The 21,543-nt window shown below is 39.5% G+C and overlaps 1 pseudogene; it reads left to right on the top strand.

The window, feature by feature from the left end:
* The window catches only part of LOC127421039 (GON-4-like protein), a 33,280-nt pseudogene that overhangs the window by 6,279 nt on the left and 5,458 nt on the right, over positions 1-21,543 (top strand).

The raw sequence follows: 21,543 nt of genomic DNA, 5'->3' as shown, positions 1-21,543 counted from the left end.
CAGCGGGTCAAGATTGAGTGGTAATACAGAGCAGATGTAATCTCTGATTAGTCTCTCAAAACATTTGCTGATGATGGGGGTCAGAGCAACAGGACGCCAGTCATTTAAACAAGTTATTTTCGATTGTTTTGGAACAGGCATAATGGTGGATGTTTTAAAGCATGTGGGGACTACAGACAAAGAGAGGGAAAGGTTGAAAATGTCCGTAAAAACACCAGCCAGTTGGTTCGCACATGCTCTGATGACGCGGCCCGGAATGCCGTCTGGGCCCACGGCTTTGCGGATATTCACCCGTCGGAAGGATCGGGTTACATCTGCTACAGAGACGGAGAGTGAACTAACCTCTGTAGCTTCGGCCGTGAGAGCTCTCTCCGCGAGGGCGGTGTTAGTTCCCTCGAAACGAGCATAAAAAGTATTTAGCTCATCCGGTAGAGAGGCAGCGGTGTTCATGGCGGAGTTTTTATTCCCTTTAAAGTCCGTGATGATGTTAATTCCCTGCCACATGCTTCTAGAGTTGGTGGTGTTAAACTGTCCATCAATCTTGCTCCTGTACTGGCGTTTTGCTGTTTTGATAGTTTTTCGGAGGGCATAACTGGCTTGTTTATGCTCCTCCGCGTTCCCGGAATTAAAAGCGGAGGTCCGCACATTAAGTGCCGCGCGAACATCGCTGTTGATCCACGGCTTCTGATTCGGATAGATTCGCACAGTTCTGGTCGGAATCACTTCCTCTACACACGTTCTGATGAAACACATTACGCTATCAGCGTAAAGCTCGATGTCGTCATCAGAGGCGGACCGGAACATCTCCCAGTCCGTGCGATCAAAACAGTCTTGTATCGTAGAGTCTGATTGGTCCGACCAGCACTGGATCGTTCTGAGGGTGGGTGCTTCCTGTTTCAGTTTCTGCCTGTAAGCGGGCAGAAGCAGAATGGAAGAGTGGTCCGATTTGCCAAATGGTGGGCGGGGGAGGGATTTGTAGCCATCCCGGAACGGAGAGTAGCAATGGTCCAAAACCCGGTCCCCTCGTGTGTTGAAACTAATGTGCTGGTGATATTTTGGTGCGACTGATTTTAAACTGGCTTTATTAAAGTCCCCGGTCACAATGAACGCGGCCTCAGGGTGCGCGGTTTCCTGCTCACTTATAATCCCATACAGATCCTTGAGTGCTCGGTCTGTGTCGGCTTGTGGGGGGATGTACACAGCAGTGATAATGACCGCTGTGAATTCCCTCGGTAGCCAGAATGGTCGACACAGAAGCATAAGAAATTCCAGATCAGGAGAGCAGAAAGACTTGATGGAATGTACGTTCCTCTGATCACACCAGGATTTGTTGATCATAAAACATACACCACCACCTCTGCTTTTACCTGAGAGGTCTTTCGCTCTGTCCGCTCGGTGCACGGAGAACCCCGCGGGTTCAATGGCTGAGTCTGGAATCTCCGCAGACATCCAAGTTTCTGTTAGGCAGATAATGCAGCAGTCCCTCGTCTCTCGTTGGAAAGAGATCCACGCTTTCAGCTCGCAGAGCTTGTTATCCAGAGACTGAACATTTGCCAGTAGAATAGTGGGTAGCGGGGGTCGATTTGCGCGGCGTCTTACTCTGATGAGAACGCCGGCTCTGTTTCCCCTTTTCCTCCTGCGTTTCCGCGGCCGTGCTGCCCAGACAAAGGGCTCCGCTTGCATGTTTGTAAACAGCAGGTCGGCACTGAGGAATGTGAAGTCCGGTTTACGGTGTGAGATCGCTGTTAATAATAATAATTAATAATAATAATAATTATTATTATTATTTTGTAGAAAATGCTATAAAGGTTTTTCAAAAATGTATTAAAACCAAATTGGACACAAAGATTACATTTCTAAGAACTTGTTTCAAACTAGATTTTTAAAAGATTTGTTTTTTTTTTTAACACCTCAGACATCCGTATTTGTCAGTGAGCAGGTTTACATGCACACCCATATGCTGGTTATTCCCAAAAAATAAGCTTATTTACAAAATCAGACAAAGTAAGAAATTACATTTGAAATAAGCACATTATTCTCTGCTTTTGACGTCACCATGAAGAGGCATGTGCTCAACACGTGCACTCATTGGATCAGCCTATGAGAACTTCGTAAAGGTGTTTACGTGCAGCGCAAAATCAGCGTAATGGGCAAAAATCTACCTGTGACCTTCTTACACCGATAAAGGAACGCCATTATTGCGTTTGCTTGACCACACGCATTGTTGGCTTATTAAGCATAATTGGTGTAAGAATGTGCATGTAAACACGCTCAATAATGACCCATTAGCAAACATTAAATCGTTCAAACAATATACTTTATGCTTAATACATCATTTTCTATGTACATATTAGACAGTTCACAAGTGAGAAATGTTGTGTAACTTTGATTAATTTATTTTAGGCCTATTCATATTTGAGTGTACTACCATGAACAAAAACATACTGAAAAGAACCATGGTAATACTTTGGTAATCTTTCAAGTACTTTGGAGTATTGTGTAAGTACCATAATCTACATATCCAAGTAGCAATGTATTACAATCTGTAACCATCTGGTCACATTTCCCTGACTTTTTCAGATACTGATTTATCACCATTATGTAATGTTTGTCAAAGACTTATTAATGAACATTATCATAGCTGTTCCTACATATTTCTAGGATGTCTGCTTGTAAAATCCTTATCTGAGACCTTTGTATAAACGTTAGCAGGCGAAGAACAGCATGCTGCATGTTCCCAGACACCTGAAGATGACGCTTTGGTGAGTTCTCAAAGGACTCTTTTTTTATTTATTTTTATATATATATATATATATATATATATATATATATATATATATATATATATATATATATATTGAGCCGTTCAATTAATCAGTGGTTATTCTGTTCTTCTTATCAGAATTGGCCAATAACCTGGCTTGGCCAATGAACTGGAGTCTGCACTTCATTTTCTGTTTTCCAGTAGTTTTGAGTGAGTAAACATTGTGTTTACTTGCTCTTTTAGTTGAACACAGACACAGTGAAAAACACACAAATTGCTAGATCTCAGCAGGACAGATTGAAATGTGTGGAAGGATCAACCCTGTTACTGTCTTTCAAATAAAGATCAGGGTGGAAGTTGTCCGGCGGGCCGAAGGAAAGCTTTGAGGAGGAAGAGAGAAATGGCTGATGAAGTAGAAGCTCATCAAGAGGAAGGTGAAGATGAAATCCAACCGGAGATGGAGCTCAACCGAGAGCTGGACAGAGAACTGGAGAATAAATCTCTACAACGTAACCTGACCTCAGCGAATGTTTGTAACATCATTCATGTGAGTGTGGACTATTTTCAACAACTTCCTCAGCCTTTATGCAAATGTAATTGATCTATTTCTGCAAGACACTTTTCACATTTATTTCTGTCTGCAGGAAGTGATTACCAATGATCATGTTGTGGCCATGATGAAAGCTGCCATCAATGAAACTGAACCCATTCCTGTGTTTGTGAGTATCAGTGTGCTGTTCTTATCTGTCCTGATAGATCATGACTGACAGCTATTTGCTCACACATCGTTCTCTCTCTCAGGAGCCCAAGATGACTCGCTCTAAACTGAAGGAGGATGTGGAAAAAGGAGTTGTAAGTTTGTTGCTTTGATATGAAATGTGCACTGCATTACTAAATTTACAGTGTATCTAATTAACATAAACAGTTTATTACAGTTTAATATATGAATGGACCAAAGGATGTCACAAAACCTGTCAAGAACATATCAGGGTCATCATAAATTATATTTTGCATAAAGAAAATAAAGCCTGTTTTAATAGATTTTTTTTATTATTATTATTATTTTAAAGATAATTAAGCATTCTCATTACGTAATGTAAAAATACAAATTTCAGTTACTTTAATGTGAAAAAATTATGATGTTTAAAGTATTGTAAAGTGTTTAACCCTTATGTTCTGTTGAGATTTGCTTCATTTCCTCGTTGTTTGGGGTCACTGTTACCCCAATGATTAAAGTGTGAAAATGATAATTATAATTATGAAATAAACCTTTTTTTCCTGCTTAAATGTTCCTTTCCATTTATCCTGGGCTTATCGAACTGATAAAAGAATAGAAATAAGTGTATTATTAACTCTTACATTTACTGAAGTAGGAATGTGGATTTCAGAAAAGCAACTAAATACAGAAATAACCATATCATTTCTTAATTTACACAAAATAATGAAAACAATATAGCTGTATATGTTCTATATATGTTATTGAACAAATATAAATATCCTTTTTGTTTAACAAAAACCCACCAATTCACTATCTCAAAAAATTAGAATATTTTGACATGCCAATCAGCTAATCAACTCAAAACACCTGCAAAGGTTTCCTGAGCCTTCAAAATGGTCTCTCAGTTTGGTTCACTAGGCTACACAATCATGGGGAAGACTGCTGATCTGACAGTTGTCCAGAAGACAATCATTGACACCCTTCACAAGGAGGGTAAGCCACAAACATTCATTGCCAAAGAAGCTGGCTGTTCACAGAGTGCTGTATCCAAGCATGTTAACAGAAAGTTGAGTGGAAGGAAAAAGTGTGGAAGAAAAAGATGCACAACCAACCAAGAGAACCGCAGCCTTATGATTGTCAAGCAAAATCGATTCAAGAATTTGGGTGAACTTCACAAGGAATGGACTGAGGCTGGGGTCAAGGCATCAAGAGCCACCACACACAGACATGTCAAGGAATTTGGCTACAGTTGTCGTATTCCTCTTGTTAAGCCACTCCTGAACCACAGACAATGTCAGAGGCGACTTACTTGGGCTAAGGAGAAGAAGAACTGGACTGTTGCCCAGTGGTCCAAAGTCCTCTTTTCAGATGAGAGCAAGTTTTGTATTTCATTTGGAAACCAAGGTCCTAGAGTCTGGAGGAAGGGTGGAGAAGCTTATAGCCCAAGTTGCTTGTAGTCCAGTGTTAAGTTTCCACAGTCTGTGATGATTTGGGGTGCAATGTCATCTGCTGGTGTTGGTCAATTGTGTTTTTTGAAAACCAAAGTCACTGCACCCGTTTACCAAGAAATTTTGGAGCACTTCATGCTTCCTTCTGCTGACCAGCTTTTTAAAGATGCTGATTTCATTTTCCAGCAGGATTTGGCACCTGCCCACACTGCCAAAAGCACCAAAAGTTGGTTAAATGACCATGGTGTTGGTGTGCTTGACTGGCCAGCAAACTCACCAGACCTGAACCCCATAGAGAATCTATGGGGTATTGTCAAGAGGAAAATGAGAAACAAGAGACCAAAAAATGCAGATGAGCTGAAGGCCACTGTCAAAGAAACCTGGGCTTCCATACCACCTCAGCAGTGCCACAAACTGATCACCTCCATGCCACGCCGAACTGAGGCAGTAATTAAAGCAAAAGGAGCCCCTACCAAGTATTGAGTACATACACAGTAAATTAACATACTTTCCAGAAGGCCAACAATTCACTAAAAATGTTTTTTTTTATTGGTCTTATGATGTATTCTAATTTTTTGAGATAGTGGATTGGTGGGTTTTTGTTAAATGTGAGCCAAAATCATCACAATTAAAAGAACCAAAGACTTAAACTACTTCAGTCTGTGTGCATTGAATTTATTTAATACACGAGTTTCACAATTTGAGTTGAATTACTGAAATAAATGAACTTTTCCACGACATTCTAATTTATTGAGATGCACCTGTATATATATATATATATATATATATATATATATATATATATATATATATATATATAAAAATCACAGAAAAATAGTAACATTACTTATGTTTGGGGTCAATCTGACCCCGGTCAGATATCATTGTGTTTTAAAAAAAGAAAAATTAAGTAAATGCAATTTTTTTTTTTACTACACGCTCACTAACCAGGCAAACTAACTATGTGCAAATTTACAGTATATACACATCGTCTGGGCAACAGGACAGCCAAATGTAAATTTCATGCAAATTTCTAAAAATAACCATAAAACTTTTGATTACACAAAATAATAATAATAAAAAAAGGTATATAGAAAGATATATATATATATATATATATATATATATATATATATTTTATTTTTTTATTTTTTATTTATTTTTATTTTTTTTTTGACAAAAAAATCCAAATGCAAGTGCTCACCAACTAGGCAGACTAACTATGTGCAAATTTACAGTATCCTCCAGGCAACAGAGCAGCCAGACGCAGCCTCTGTTCCCTAGCGCTAGTGAAAAAATAACAGGCACATATTACTGTTACCTAAGATAAACGCAGAACTTTTTTCAAATTGAACATTTCCAAAGCTAGTTAACTGATGTGCTCTCTGTAATAGATTTTGCCTATACCAATATGTCTTGAACTGCTGATATTCAAAGAGTTTTTCTTTTATTCCCTCTATATACAAAAAGGATGGCCAAACACTTTTCTCCTAAAACCCTGTCACACCACAAAATTCCTGATACTGTATTATGCTGATGGTGAAAACCAAAAAAGACTAACTTCAGATGCAAGAGGAACAGATAATTTGTGCGTGTGCTGTACACAAATACTTGACATTTCAGACATCTTTTGTTAGTCTTTGAATAATTTTTTCTGGAGCAGACCTGGCATTGTCCACGTTTTCCAGCAGCTGCTGGAGAAGTGACTGCTTCAGGCTGACTTTGAATCTCCCTCACAGTAGATGCAGCAAAAAGTGACCTAGGAATGCGCTCTCTCCTGTCAATGTGAGGCCTCACCAAGGCATATCCTAGCTACTCCAAGAATATTCTCCTCCGGTTCATTTTGCCACCACAACACTCATTGTTGACGGCACACCATATCATAAACGCATTGTGTGCACTGATATCCAGGATGTTGAAGAATATTACCTGGGGCCAACGAGCGGTCATTCGTTGACAGCTGTATGTGGCAAAAAAGTTGTCACATGTCACATTATGGCCAGAGAGCCCATCAGTGACATCCAACACAATTCTCATATCCTGTTTTGTTTTTTTTCTGATGCACCTCCAGGAGGTTTTCCTGTGTTAGAACATTACAAAATGTAATTGTGTGTGTGTGTGTGTGATAGAGAACGAGAGAGAGAAAGAGAGAGTGTGTGTGTGAGAGAGAGAGATAAAGAGAGAGTGTGTGTGTGTGTGTGTGTGTGTGTGTGAGAGAGAGAGAGAGAGAGAGTGTGTGTTTTGTATTGAGAAATTGTACCAAACAGATTCAATGCATGTGAAAACCCTTTGCTCTCAATAACATTTATTACTGGGGTCAATATGACCCAAAACATCACATGTGTGTAGTCATGTCATAGCGGACATCAGAAACATTATCATTAAGTAAAAAACACATTTCTGAAAAGATCTTCTGTAATCAGGATAAAATAAATAACAATGCATATGTTTTTTTTACTATTTGAAGAGGGTCTGGGGTCATCTAGACCCCAAACAGAACATAAGGTTTAAGCATTGTGGTAGCATTTTTATTTTTTGTGTACTGCCTTTAATTTATACTGATTACATTTTTTGAGTGTAATAAAAGTTCAGATGTGACTCAGTGAAGTTTTCCTGAAAGTTACCGCTTAGTTGTTGGCTCTTACCTTTTAGTTTGGCTGTTGCATGCACAAATTGTTCAGAAGAAGTGATTCATAAGGTCATTCCCGCTTGGAATATTTTGCCAATTAAGAAGCCGACTGAGGTGAAGGTAACTACTAAAGTGAAAGTATATAAGCTATGAAGCAGTGTTTATGAGAAATTGACCAGACTTTGTTGAATATATTATTAAGTATTATGCATTTACAGAAGGGAATGCAGCTTGTGGATATTCCTTTAAAAGAGGAAGACTCCTCTGATGAAGAGTATCGGCCTGATGAAGAGGAGGTTGATGAGATGGCCAAGGAGGTTGTAGAGAACAACTCGTTACAGTTTTTTGCATATTTTTATGCTTGTTTTCGAAAATATTTAATTTGTCTTTAAAAAAAATAATTGTTGAATATTTGTCGGGTTTGTAGAGACTGTTAGTGTGTGTTTTGCAGACTCTTCTGGAAAGTGACTTGGAGAGCACAGCATCCTCTCCACGAGGCAGTCGAGTAAATCTCCACAGGTCGCACTCTGAGTGTGAGGATGATAGAGCTGGCAACTCCAGACTGGTAAGACACCTGGACATGCAACTAGTACTGAATGATTATCTCAGTATTTAATTATCTCAATATTTTACAGCCTTTTTAGTCAATATTTGAAAATATATTTTGATAATTACTCTGAAATAATTGAAAATTGTGATATTTTTCAATCAGAGGAACCATAATTTTAACTGAAAAGCATGTGGTGTAGATTCAAAATGTTTAATGCACAATTAAAATGAATTAAGGCATGTTTTCCACACAGTTTTTCACTAAATGAACACAGGGAAGATTTATATCTCATAATTTTTGTTTATGCAGAGACTTCCTTGAACAGTTTTGAGTGATAAAACAAGGGGTGTTTTGCCAGCAAGATCAGCAGTTACGGAAATACTCAAACCTGCCCGTCTGGCACCAACAATCATCCATACGATTATCTAATCAGCCAATCGTGTGGCAGCAGTGCAGGGCATAAAATCATGCAGATATGGGTCAGGAGCTTCAGTTAATGTTCACATCAATGATCAGAATGGGGAAAAATCTGATCTCAGTGATTTGGACCGTGGCATGATTGTTGGTGCCAGATGGGCTGGTTTGAGTATTTCTGTAACTGCTGATCTCCTGGGATTTTCACACACAACAGTCTCTAGAATTTACTCCGAAAGATGCCAAAAACAAAAAACATCCAGTGAGCAGCAGTTATGTGGACGGAAATGTCTTGTTGATGAGAGAGGTCAACAGAGAATGGCCAGACTGGTTCGAACTGACAAAGTCTACGGTAACTCGGATAACCGCTCTGTACAATTGTGGTGAGAAGAATATCATTGTATCAGAATGCTATTCTGAGATGCAGGTTGGAGCTGTTTTGTCGGCACAAGGGGGACCTACATAAAATTAGGCAGGTGGTTTTACTGTTGTGGCTGATCAGTGTATACTGTATACATATATTTTGTAGCCCATCCGCTTTAAGGTTTGATGTGATGTGCATTCTGAGATGCTATCCTGCTCTCATTCTGTCAGTTGCCAGTGTGTTGTTAAGAGAAATATAATTATGACAGTCCAGTGTGAGATTAATAAAGTGCAGTGCTGAAATATATCATTGTCACGTGTGGTAGCTGAGATGAGAGGCGATGGATCTAATCACAGGCTTTTAATAAAGATGATGATGGTGACACAAATAAACGTGAGGATATGCACGGAACAATTATCATAAACTACAAACTAACACATGGGTTAAACGGACTAGAACTGACAAAGAGTGAACAAAACATTAGGGTATATTTACAAACAGGTGTTGATGAGGGAATGGAGAACAGGTGAGGAAGATGGGGAACAGATGGCTGTGATGAGGGCAGTGCATCGTGGGAAATGTAGTTCATGGTAAACTGATGACAGAAGACAAAAACTATATCAAAATAAGAGTCCTTGGGAACATAACGGTGACACACTGTGACAATTATGAGCAATCAAGGGACGCCAGTCAGGTATTAAATCAATTCGGACAAGCGTGTACCATCCACAAACAGATGGCTTGGTCGAACGATTTAATAAGACCTTAAAAATATGATTCGTAAGTTTGTGCATGTAGATGCTTGGAATTGGGATAAGTGACTCGAACCCCTGTTATTTGCAGTGCAAGTGGTCCTGCCCCACCCCAAGTGGTTTTCCCCATTTGAATTATTATATGGGCGTAAGCCCCGTGGTGTGTTAGATGTCATGAAGGAAAATTGGGAGGAGGGAACTTCACAAATCAAAAATGAAATTTAATACGTTCTTGACCTGAGACCAAAAATCCACACACTGGAGCGTCTATCGCAGGAGAATTTGCTACAGGCTCAAGAACGTCAGTCCCAGCTGTATAACAGGGGAGCTCGGCTATGGGAGTTTGCACAGGGATATAAAGTACTTGTATTACTACCCACATCAAGCTCTAAATTACTAGCAAATTGGCAAGGGCCCTTTGAGGTCACACGGCAAGAAGACCATACCATTTACCTGATCACAAGAAACAGGTAGTATGGGAAGAATTAAAGGCCATGCTCGATATGGGAGTAATAGAAGAATCCCACAGTGATTGGGCCAGCCCAGTGGTTCTGGTACCTAAGAGCGATGGCTCGGTCCGATTCTGTGTGGATTAAAGAAAGTCAATGCGGTGTTGAAATTTGATGTGTATCCAATGTTTCGTATTGACGAACTGCTTGAACTCGACACTGGACTTAACAAAGCATTATTGGCAGATCCACTTAACGCCGATGTCCTGTGAGAAAATGGCCTTCTCAACACCGTTTGGATTACACCAATTTGTGACCCATCCGTTCGGTTTGTTTGGGGCCCCGGCTACGTTTCAGCGTCTGATGGACAGAGTCCTTAGACCACATGCTGCAGAAGCCGCTGCTTATTTGGATGTTTCATTATTTACAGTAATGATTGGCAGTGGCACATGCAGCATCTGGGGGCTATTCTGAGGTCGCTGCGATGAGCAGGGCTCACAGCAAACCCGAAAAAGTGTGCAATTGGACGGGTGGAGATACAGTATCTGGGGTTCCACTTGGGGCATGGGCAGGTGCGATCCCAAATTGATAAAACCGCAGCAATTGCGACCTGCCCGAGACCTAAGTCCAAAAAGGAGGTGAGACAGTTCTTGGGGCTGGCTGGCTATTATCGAAGGTTTATGCTTAATTATTCGGACGTCACCAGCCCGCTGACTGATCTCACTAAAAGGGGAGCTCCAGACCCGGTCCAGTGAACAGAGCCATGCCAATGGGCTTTCACACAGGTAAAAGCTGCACTTTGTGGCGGGCTGCTTCTGCATTCCCCTGATTTCTCTCTCCTTTTTGTTTTGAAGACAGATGCATCGGACAGGGGGCTGGGTGCTGTTCTGTCTCAAGTGGTGGAGGGGGAGGAGCGCCCGGTGTTGTACATTAGTCGAAAGCTCTCTATGATAGAGACGAAGTACAGCACCATAGAGATGGAGTGTTTGGCCATCAAGTGGTCCTCACTCTCCACTACTATTTGTTGGGAGGAGCATTCACCCTCTGTTCGGACCACCCCCACTCCAATGGCTCAACCACATGAATGCCCTCTAGCGGTGGGTGACTGTATAGACAGCCTTATCAACATCTGCTGTTATGACTACTGAATGCATTTGTCCTAAAATTAATTAATCGACGATCAATAAGCCTAATCAATCAAATTATTAATGACAGTCGATTTTCGATTAATCATTAACATACCTAATATATATATACATATAAAATATATAAGTAGTTTGAGAGTGTAGTTGAGACTCAATTGCGTCATTCACTTTGTGTCAAGGGAGTGGGCATTTGCTGCAGAGATCTTTTTCCACGTTTTGTTTGCCTTGATTCTCTGATTGGTGGATCTCTCTTCAGGATTATAGGTAGTGTAGTTCTTCATCAGGAATTCAGCTATTAAAAACTTTTAAAAGCAATGTGGAAATAATGCAGGCTGATGGCTTCAACAGAAGCATATACCATTGATTAACAACTTCAGAGCTCACGGTAGGTCTGTCTTTAAATGTTTATAAGTTATCATTAATAATCAATTCCTTTATTGAAAAAATTAATGGGATTTTTACTTCCGGAAACAGACTGTTGTGCTCTATTAACAGGATGGTGCCGATAATCTCAAAATAGCCAAATATCGTAAAATATTTTGGCCTAGCTGATATACTGTATACAGTGCCCTTCATTTTTTTCACATTTTGTTATGTTGCAGCCTTATGCTAAAATGCTTTAAATTATTATTTTTTTCAGATCAATCTACACTCCATAACCCATAATGACAAAGCAAATGCCATTTATATATGCAAATTTATATACACTGGCGGTCAAAAGTTTGGAATAATGTACAGATTTTGCTCTTATGGAAAGAAATTGGTACTTTTATTCACCAAAGCGGCATTCAACTGATCACAATGTATAGTCAAGACATTAATAATGTGAAAAATTACTATTACAATTTGAAAAAAATATTCAGAACTTCTTAAACTACTTCAAAGAGTTTTCACCAAAAAAATCCTCCACGTGCAGCAATGACAGCTTTGCAGATCCTTGGCATTCTAGCTGTCAGTTTGTCCAGATACTCAGGTGACATTTCAACCCACGCTTCCTGTAGCACTTGCCATAAATGTGGCTGTCTTGTCGGGCACTTCTCACGCACCTTACAGTCTAGCTGATTCCACAAAAGCTCAATGGGGTTAAGATCCATAACACTCTTTTCCAATTATCTGTTGTCCAATGTCTGTGTTTCTTTGCCCACTCTAACCTTTTCTTTTTGTTTTTCTGTTTCAAAAGTTGCTTTTTCTTTGTAATTCTTCCCATAAGGCCTGCACCCCTGAGTCTTCTCTTTACGGTTTTACATGAAACTGGTGTTGAGCGGGTAGAATTCAATGAAGCTGTCAGCTGAGGACATGTGAGGCGTCTATTTCTCAAACTAGAGACTTTGATGTACTTATTCTCTTGTTTAGTTGTACATCTGACCTTCCACATCTCTTTCTGTCCTTGTTAGAGCCAGTTATCCTTTGTCTTTGAGACTGTAGTGTACACCTTTGAATTAAATCTTCAGTTTTTTTTTGGCAATTTCAAGCATTGTATAGCCTTCATTCCTAAAAACAATGACTGGCTGAAAGCTGTTTCTTTTTTTTTGTTGCCATTTTTGACCTAATATTGACCTTAAGACATGCCAGTCTATTGCATACGACAATGTTAAGCTTCATTTAATAATCAAAATGGCTTTCAGCAGTGTTTGATATAATGGCAAGTGATTTTCTAGTACCAAATGATCAATTTAGCATGATTACTCAAGGATAAGGTGTTGGAGTGATGGCTGCTGGAAATGGGGTCTGTCTAGATTTCATCAAAAATGATTTTTCTAATAGTAATGGTGCTGTTTTTTACATCAGTAATGTCCTGACTATACTTTGTGATCAGTAATGTTTGGGAGTCTAAAATGTATTCCTATAGGCACAGTAAAGCTGAAGATAAATAACCATCTTAAGACAAATGTTTTTGTGAAACATCTTAAGTGCCTAAAACATTTGCAAAGTTATCAAAAATCTGTTTCTTGCTTTGTAATTATGGGGTATGGAGTGTAAATTGATGTGAAAAATAAAATCATTTAAATCATTTTAGCATAAGGCTGCAACAAAACAAAATGTGAAAACAATGAAGGGGTCTGAATACTTTCTGAATGCACTGTATATCGGTTTATCACTAGCTCTAATTGAAAGTCTCGTCTGTGATGTAAGTTACTGCTTATTTCTGCTTTTTCCGTCATATTTGTTGTCAAAAATTTTACCAAATTCGAGACCCAAAACAAATATTCTTAAGTCTCAGCATTGTATTTATATTGTTGTTGTGGTATAAAATGTTGTGTTTGCTCTGTCTGCAGCATGTGCAGCTCCTCACACAGGTGAACACGTTGAGCAGTTCGGTCCATGGTCTGGAGACAGAGGCTTCAACAAGCAAACAGTTCTTGGTGAGATTTAATGCATATTACATAGAAAAGACAGAAATGTTAATATAAAATTTCCCTCTCTCTCTCTTTTGCTTCCTGTTTCTCTTTTAGTTGGAGCTTCAGATGTTTGATCAGCATGGGGAGCAAACCCATGGTCCAGTACAGCATGGCTTCACTGGCATCTTCAAAGCTGCAAATCTTCAGGGTGCCATTATCCTGTTGGAGGAACAGTCACTCAGAAGAGACCCTACAGCTCCCAGTCCATGCTTCCCTGGTAGTTTTTAACACTCCATTCAGTTTCAGTCAATTTGAGGTACACTACAGATCAAGAGTTTTTGCTTTATACTTACCAACTGGTTATTGTTTTAATTGGGCAAACAAAAACGCACTACTGCACACAAGTTATTAATGAGTTATTCACTTCAAAATTGCCAATGGAAAGTGGCAATATTTCTCATTCTACTTTTTTACTGTTAATCTTCTTTTTATTTGCATGATATAGGATCTCAGTTTCCAGCTCATTTGATCTGGTTAATGGTGACTTGGCCAGAGTTTCCCTACCCAGAGCTACTTCCTGCAGTCCCACTGTGCCCCACTAAATTCAAAGGACCTTTCACCTCAGCAGAGGACTGGTATTATACTCATGCATCAGCCTTATATATTATACCTTATTAATTTAATTAAAACGTGAACTTTAAAATGAGTAATTAAGGGTGATTTTTCTGTCGTTTCCCTCTTCAGTCTTGTGGTTCTGGTTCATTAGCACTTGAGAAACACCCTACACCCATTGTAGATGACATGTAGCTATCTGCTTGCTGCTAGGAGCTTTGTCCATTTAAAATCACACATCCGGGATGCATATCAAAAGCCCTTTCCCAGTGTTGTCAAGGTGAGGGAATTATCACATTATGTAAAGGCAAATAATTGTGACTTCACCCAACAAGCAAACGTGCTTCCGGGCACTTCAGACAAGCAGCTTCGAGTGATGATTGTAGGCAGCCCTATTGTTGTAATGATCTGTAAAGCATTGCTTAATGCAATAGTATATTTTAATGTTATAATATAAATGTTATTTTATTAATGTTAATGTAAATGTTTATGTTTATGTTATTTTAAATGTGTTATTATATAAATAAAGTAATAGCCATGGATTATAGTGAAAAAGAAGTGTCACATAAAGACCATTTCAAGAATGTAAATAATAACAAGGAATTAGAACGTTACTGACCTGGGAGCATTTCCGGTATCATTACCAGATTCTTTAAATAAGGCTCTGAGTAGGGGGTCTGGGTAGCTCTGCGAGTATTGACGCTGACTATCACCCCTAGAGTCGCGAGTTTGAATCCAGGGCGTGCTGAGTAACTCCAGCTAGGTCTCCTAAGCAACCAAATTGGCCCGGTTGCTAGGGAGGATAGAGTCACATGGGGTAAGCTCCTCGTGGTCACTATAATGTGGTTCTCGCTCTCAGTGGGGCGTGTGGTGAGTTGTGCGTGGATGCCGTGAAGAATGGCGTGAAGCCTCCACACACGCTATGTCTCCGTGGTAAGGCGCTCAACAAACCACATGATAAGATGTGTGGATTGACGGTCTCAGATGCGGAGGCAACTGAGATTCGTCCTCCGCCACCCGGAGTGAGGCGAGTCACTACGCCACCACGAGGACTTAGAGCACATTGTGAATTGGGCATACCAAATTGGGGAGAAAATAAATAAATAAATAAAATAAGGCTCTAAGTAAACATTTTCTCAAAGAACATCAAACGTTTACCTGAACTGACTTTTCCAGACGTGACGATGCTCACAAAAATTTCCCAAGCGGAGAGATTGGCATTTGCTTAATGACTGAATGTAATAGTAAATGACTTGCGCAGCTTCATTTATTATAAAGGGAGCGATCTATAGTCACTTTTAGAGATCTACCTATCTAACATTCAATCAGTTGGCATAAATTTCATTCACCTACCAGACATAAGACGTGTGCTACAGTTGTTAGTAGGGTACATCGGGGCTAAAGGCTCCACAGAGTAAAAGGCTACATTGATTTTTATTTTCTCCCAAAACACTAAATAGCAACAAAAACTACCACAGCACTTTCCTAAACACCTGTTTGTCACTGTACACTGCAAAATATTCCTAATCCATGAGATCTTTGCATGTGTTGTCTATAGGTTGATTTTCAGACAATTTGATCAAATTTTTATTATTTTTAAAATGTTGCAAATATATGTAGCTAATGAAAATCCCTGAAATTAACATTTCTGTTGAGACAAAATACTTATTTATTTTTATTTTTGTATAAGGTCATTAAATCAAACATTTTTCAATAACTGTCCAATAAGTGAAAGGATAGTATTTGGGGTAAAAAGCTCCCCCTGTTGCAGGAGTTAAAGGCCCCTATAAAACATTTTTTTTTCTTAAGTGGGGGAATAGATTTGTTATGAAAAATGTTCAAAGTGGGTTCACATTGACTCATCCAATCATAATAGAGATTAGTTTGTTTATAGAATACTTGAGATGTAATAAAATGTCAAATATGTTTACTCCACGTGAGGGAGCCTTTAACCCCTTTTACCACCTTTTTTTGAAAACTGAATTTTAATCGAAACAACCTTCCGTTAATGTTTCTTTTCACACAAATTATGTTGCTCCATTAATATTCAATAAAAATAAATCAATTATTTTGTCCTTGACACATTTTGTGTCCAGAAAAAAAGCAACATTTCCTTAATGGGTGCCTTTAGCCCCGTTGTACCCTACTGCACATATTCAGCCATCTCACTTCACTGCTGCGGTTCATGCGTCCATTTGTGGTTGTTTTTGCGAAGATCTAAACACTTTAATTTCCGTTAGTTCCAGGCATCCAGGGAGCATCTGTGCATGGTCCACATTTTAATAATGACATTTTATGACAATCGTGTTAATGTTAGTAACGTTAATCGTGTCAAAGCCCTTGAAATTGTCTATAAAAGTAAAAATACCCATCAGACTTGTGATATCCATCTTTATTTCTCAAATAGACATTTGACCACACAAGTAATAACATTTGACATTGATCAGACTTAATAACCAGTTTTTGATTGTCTAATGGAAATCTCAAGAAGCCCAAATCTCCAGCTGTCTTTTGCAAAAAAAAAAAAAAAAAAAAAAAAAACGGGGTGCTTGTACATGTCACGCAGCACTTTTCAGTCAATTTATATGATGTGCTAATCTAAAATAGCTCTTTTTCACTTTGCTTGAAGAACACAGATTTGGCACTAAGCCTTTGTTTGTAAACACTGCATCCACAGTATATGTGCAAGTAAGAATATTTGTTTGATCAGACATTTACACATGTAATATGTTTTACATGGTTCAGACATACATTATGGCAGGAAAATATCCCCACATGCCCTTGGCCTGTAAAGAGTCTGTCCTTGTGACCAGCGCCCACCAGTGGAGGGAGAAGAAAGCCTAATGCCTGATTGGCAAAGGGTAATAGTTGCCTTCTTGTTTTTGGCAGTCACTGAACGTTCTCTTGTTTACAAGCAAATAAATCAACTCTAATCTAATCTCACCAATGTTGCTTTGTTGAAATGATTAATTTAGTGTTTGCTAAGGCAAACATCACTTTCATTATTAACTATACTTCAGGTTGGGAATTCAAACAAACCCGTATCCTTAACGATGAAACTTTGAGCTCAACTGGTTGTACTACGAACATGAATGATACATCAAATCTTGTGGCTGGTTGAGGAGATCTTGTTGCGTTTCTAAGTGATCAGATTTAAGCCTGGCAGATTATAAAACTGGCAAAAAAACAAAACATTGAAGGAGGGGTCCAAGACATATCTAGGGGCCAGAATATCATGGAGACTTGTGGTTGGGCTCTTTTAACTTGGACAAGTATTAACAAGGGATGTGCATGGATAGTCAACATTCGGTCAACTGTTGAATGCGCCACTATTCGAATATCAGAATCACTATTCGGTTATTCTACATATGCAATACAGGTCTGCAATCTGATGAGCTCGATGAGATTCGACAAACCGTCATGTTTTCCGGCTGGGTTTGGGTCAGTTTTTCAAGTATAGAGCGAGTTAGGGGCTGTTCAAACATGCTTTTGTGTGTGTCTGCCCTGTTTTTCTGTAATAGATCAGTGATACTGACACGCTGGATGAACCTCTTTGACTGTTGTGCTGACTGAATCTCACTTTTTTCTCTCAGCACCTCTCGCAGGACCGCCACATTTTTAGACACCAAGTACAAGTCTCGAAACACCTGCGTTGTGTTTTATTCATAGTGCTGCTTTCTAAAGAAGAAGAATTCATGTGACTGTTACACCATTAAACATGATTCCAGTTTGTTTTTCACCAAACAACATTTCAACACTTTATAAATGGTAAGACGGTGTTTTTCCCTTTTGCTCTGGTTTGCATATTTTGTACAATAATTAGACCAGTTCAATGTAATTTTATTTTAAACCATTTAAAAATCAAAGCACCCCGAAGAGGCTACTTAAAGGGATATTTCACCCAAAAATGAAAATTCTTTCATCATTCCAGGTGTGCATGACTTTCATTCTTCTGCAGAACACAAAATGAAGATTTTTTAGAAGAATATTTCAGCTCTGTAGGTCCATAAAATGTAAGTGAATGGGTGTCAACATTTTTAAACTCCAAAATCCACATAAAGGGAGCATAAAAGAAATCAATGTGTTCAGACACGATGTGATTGGTGTGGGTGAGAAACAGATCAATATTTAAGTCATTTTTAATGACTTGCCCAGTAGGGAGTGATATGCACGAAGATTGTGAATCACCAAAAACAGAAGAAAGAGAAAGTGAAAGTGAAGGAAAAAGGACTTAAATATTGATCTGTTTCTCACCCACACCTATCATATCACTTCAGAAGATATGGATTTAACCACCAGAGTCGTCTGGCACCCATTCACTTGCATTGTATGGACCTACAGAGCTGAGATATTCTTCTAAAAATCTTCATTTGTGTTCAGTTGAAGAAAGAAAGTCATACACATATGGGATGGCATGAGGGTGAGTAAATGACAATAGAATTTTTTTTTTTGGGTGAACTAACACATTAACAGCAGCACTGTTACTCCACGCACATGATAATATTTGCTTTCCCTGCCTCACGGATGTGTGAACCTGCCCGGACAGAGCGCATATACTTGCAGCGATAGTTTGATTGTTTTTGTTTGACTTCAATGCAAGATTATTCATTTAAAGACGTATGTATTGTGCTACTTAGACTCATAGCTCACTTTGCACTTTATTTGCTGATGTTTTGAGTAGTGTTTAAGGAAATTACATTACAATAAACATCTTTATTCCCACATCCCGACTCCAGACGAGAAACCGATTAACAGTTCATGAAACCTCGCTGTCAGCCGAATGTTAACAATGGTAACCTTGCACATCCCTAGTATTAACCATCTAGCAACATCCTAGTAACCACCCAGAACACCCTAGCAACCACATAACTACTGCAAATCAACCCTGACATCATGGTGCTGAGTTTTATTTATTTATTTTTAGAAAATGTCTGATTTGATTTAATGATCTTCTTTGTCCACTTCTAAAAGTCATGTAATTTTTCTGTAACATTTAACTATTTCAGTCTCCCACAGAAAAACATTAAGCTCATTTATGAGCATGTAACAAAATTTAACCAACCATCTGGCAACCCTCAATCCCAAACTACCAATTCTGCCAAAAGCATTACACCAACAGAGGAGACCAATGAGTCCCCAGATCTCTGCTGTAGCTTCTCTCCAGGCACTAGTTACCCTCCTCGCCTTACTGATGACCTGTCTCAGGCCCTTGAACTACCAGTTTCCTTAAAAAAAAAAAAAGCCATCTGAAATCAGCAAGCCTTCAAAACCTTCCCTGTCAGCTGAGGTAATAGAGGAAGTCCACAGTCAGTTGCCACCCCGGTTACCGAAGGTGCAAGTCCATCACTTTCCCACCCTCCTTGTCTCCCACAGGGTCCGAGCCCACAAATTCAAACCGTTCCACTGAGGCCATAACTCAATCCTTGCTTGTCTGCAAATGGAGCCATGAATTTTCCCATAGAGAAACCCAATAATAACCCCAAAGGTTCCTCTGGTGGGACAAAACCAATGTGAAGTTGTCACTTTACCAACTGCTCCAGTCACCACTGAATTGAACTCTTCAAGGACTGTACCTGTGAAAAATGCCATAGAAACACCAATGGGTGTCTGTGGTGCTCCAAAGGTTGCTCAAATCGGTGCAAACCAAGGGAAAATTCTCATCATTTTACCTACAGCTGCTGCAATGGCACCACAGTTGAGTTTCCCTTCTTCAAGGCACGTATCTGTGAATCAAACTGGACCAGTGGGTGCCTCTAATGTCGCAACAGCAATTCCAGCAGGATCAAGTCAAGGTGGACTCATCATTAGTCTACCTCCACCTCCAGTTCACACAGCCATTATTTGTTCCACACCAATCATGCAGACTTCCCCAGCCAGCGTCCCGGTGGTTAAAGATCACATTAGTCAGCGCTATGGCACACTGCTTAAACTTATACAGAGGGACTCTGCTCGTCTAGCTTCTTGAAAACAACATCTGGATCTCAAAAACCTCTTAATCTGTTTCTTTTGCTACCTCCAGTCTGTGTGGTTGCAAATCAACCTTGGCCATCAGATACCTGTTGTAGATCAAACCTTAAAACAAGTTTCGGCTCCAGACCGAACAGAGGTGACACGGAACAGGAAAGAGAAAACTTTAACTATTTTCAACAGTGCAGATGGGCTACAAGAGGTTCAACAGAGATGTCCTGCATTGATTGCATGCAAGAAGCTATAGAGGAGAAAGAACTCGATAACAATGGTGGCGAGATGGTTGATAATGAGGTGGAAGAGGAGGGTGGTGAGAAGGACTCCAGAGAGCTGTTCCTCACACTTTCTGAATCCTCTGGGAGCCCAGCAGCCAGCATAGAAGAGGAGGACAGAGATATGGAGGTGGTTTTGGAGAGGGAATTAGAGGAGCAGAAAGGGCAGTAGTAGATGGACCAGGAAAGAGGAAATTGGTGAAGAAAACAGTGTTTCAGAAGTCGTGTCTGTGTCAGAGCTTCAGGTGAGATAGTTTTTATATTCTTTCTAATGTACACTTAGGTTGAAATCATTAAAACTCATTTTTAACCACCACAGATTTAAAATTAGCAAACTATAGTTTTGGCAAGTAGTTTAGGACATCTACTTTGTGCATGACACAAGTAATTTTTCCAGAAATTGTTTACAGACAGATTGTTTCACTTTTAATTGACTATCACAATTCCAGTGGGACAGAAGTTTACATACACTAAGTTAACTGTGCCTTTAAGCAGCTTGGAAAATTCCAGAAAATTATGTCAAGACTTTAGACAGTTAGCCAATTAGCTTCTGACCTCCACAAGTCTGGTTCATCCTTGGGAGCAATTTCCAAATGCCTGAAGGTACCACGTTCATCTGTAGAAACAATTGTATGCAAGTATAAACACCATGGGACCACGCAGCCATCATACTGCTCAGGAAGGTGATGCATTCTGTCTCCTAGAGATTAACGTAGTTTGGTGCAAAAAGTGCAAATCAATCCCAGAACAACAGCAAAGGACCTTGTGAAGATGCTGGAGAAAACAGGTTGACAAGTATCTATGTCCACAGTAAAATGAGTCCAATATCGACATAAACTGAAAGGTTGCTCAGCAAGGAAGAAGCCACTGCTCCAAAACCGCCATAAAGTCAGACTACAGTTTGCAAGTGCACATGGGGACAAAGATATTACTTTTTGGAGAAATGCCCTCTGGTCTGATGAAACAAAAATTTAACTGTTTGGCCATAATGACCATTGTTATGTTTGGAGGAAAAAGGGTGAGGCTTGCAAGCAGAAGAACACCATCTCAACCTTGAAGCATGAGGCTGGCAGCATCATGTTGTGGGGGTGCTGCAGGAGGGACTGGTGCACTTCACAAA

Source organism: Myxocyprinus asiaticus, chromosome 30, assembly GCF_019703515.2.
Source record: "Myxocyprinus asiaticus isolate MX2 ecotype Aquarium Trade chromosome 30, UBuf_Myxa_2, whole genome shotgun sequence".
Lineage (NCBI taxonomy): Eukaryota > Metazoa > Chordata > Actinopteri > Cypriniformes > Catostomidae > Myxocyprinus > Myxocyprinus asiaticus.
Note: the sequence above shows the minus strand (reverse complement) of the source record. Positions and strands in the feature narration are given on the sequence as shown.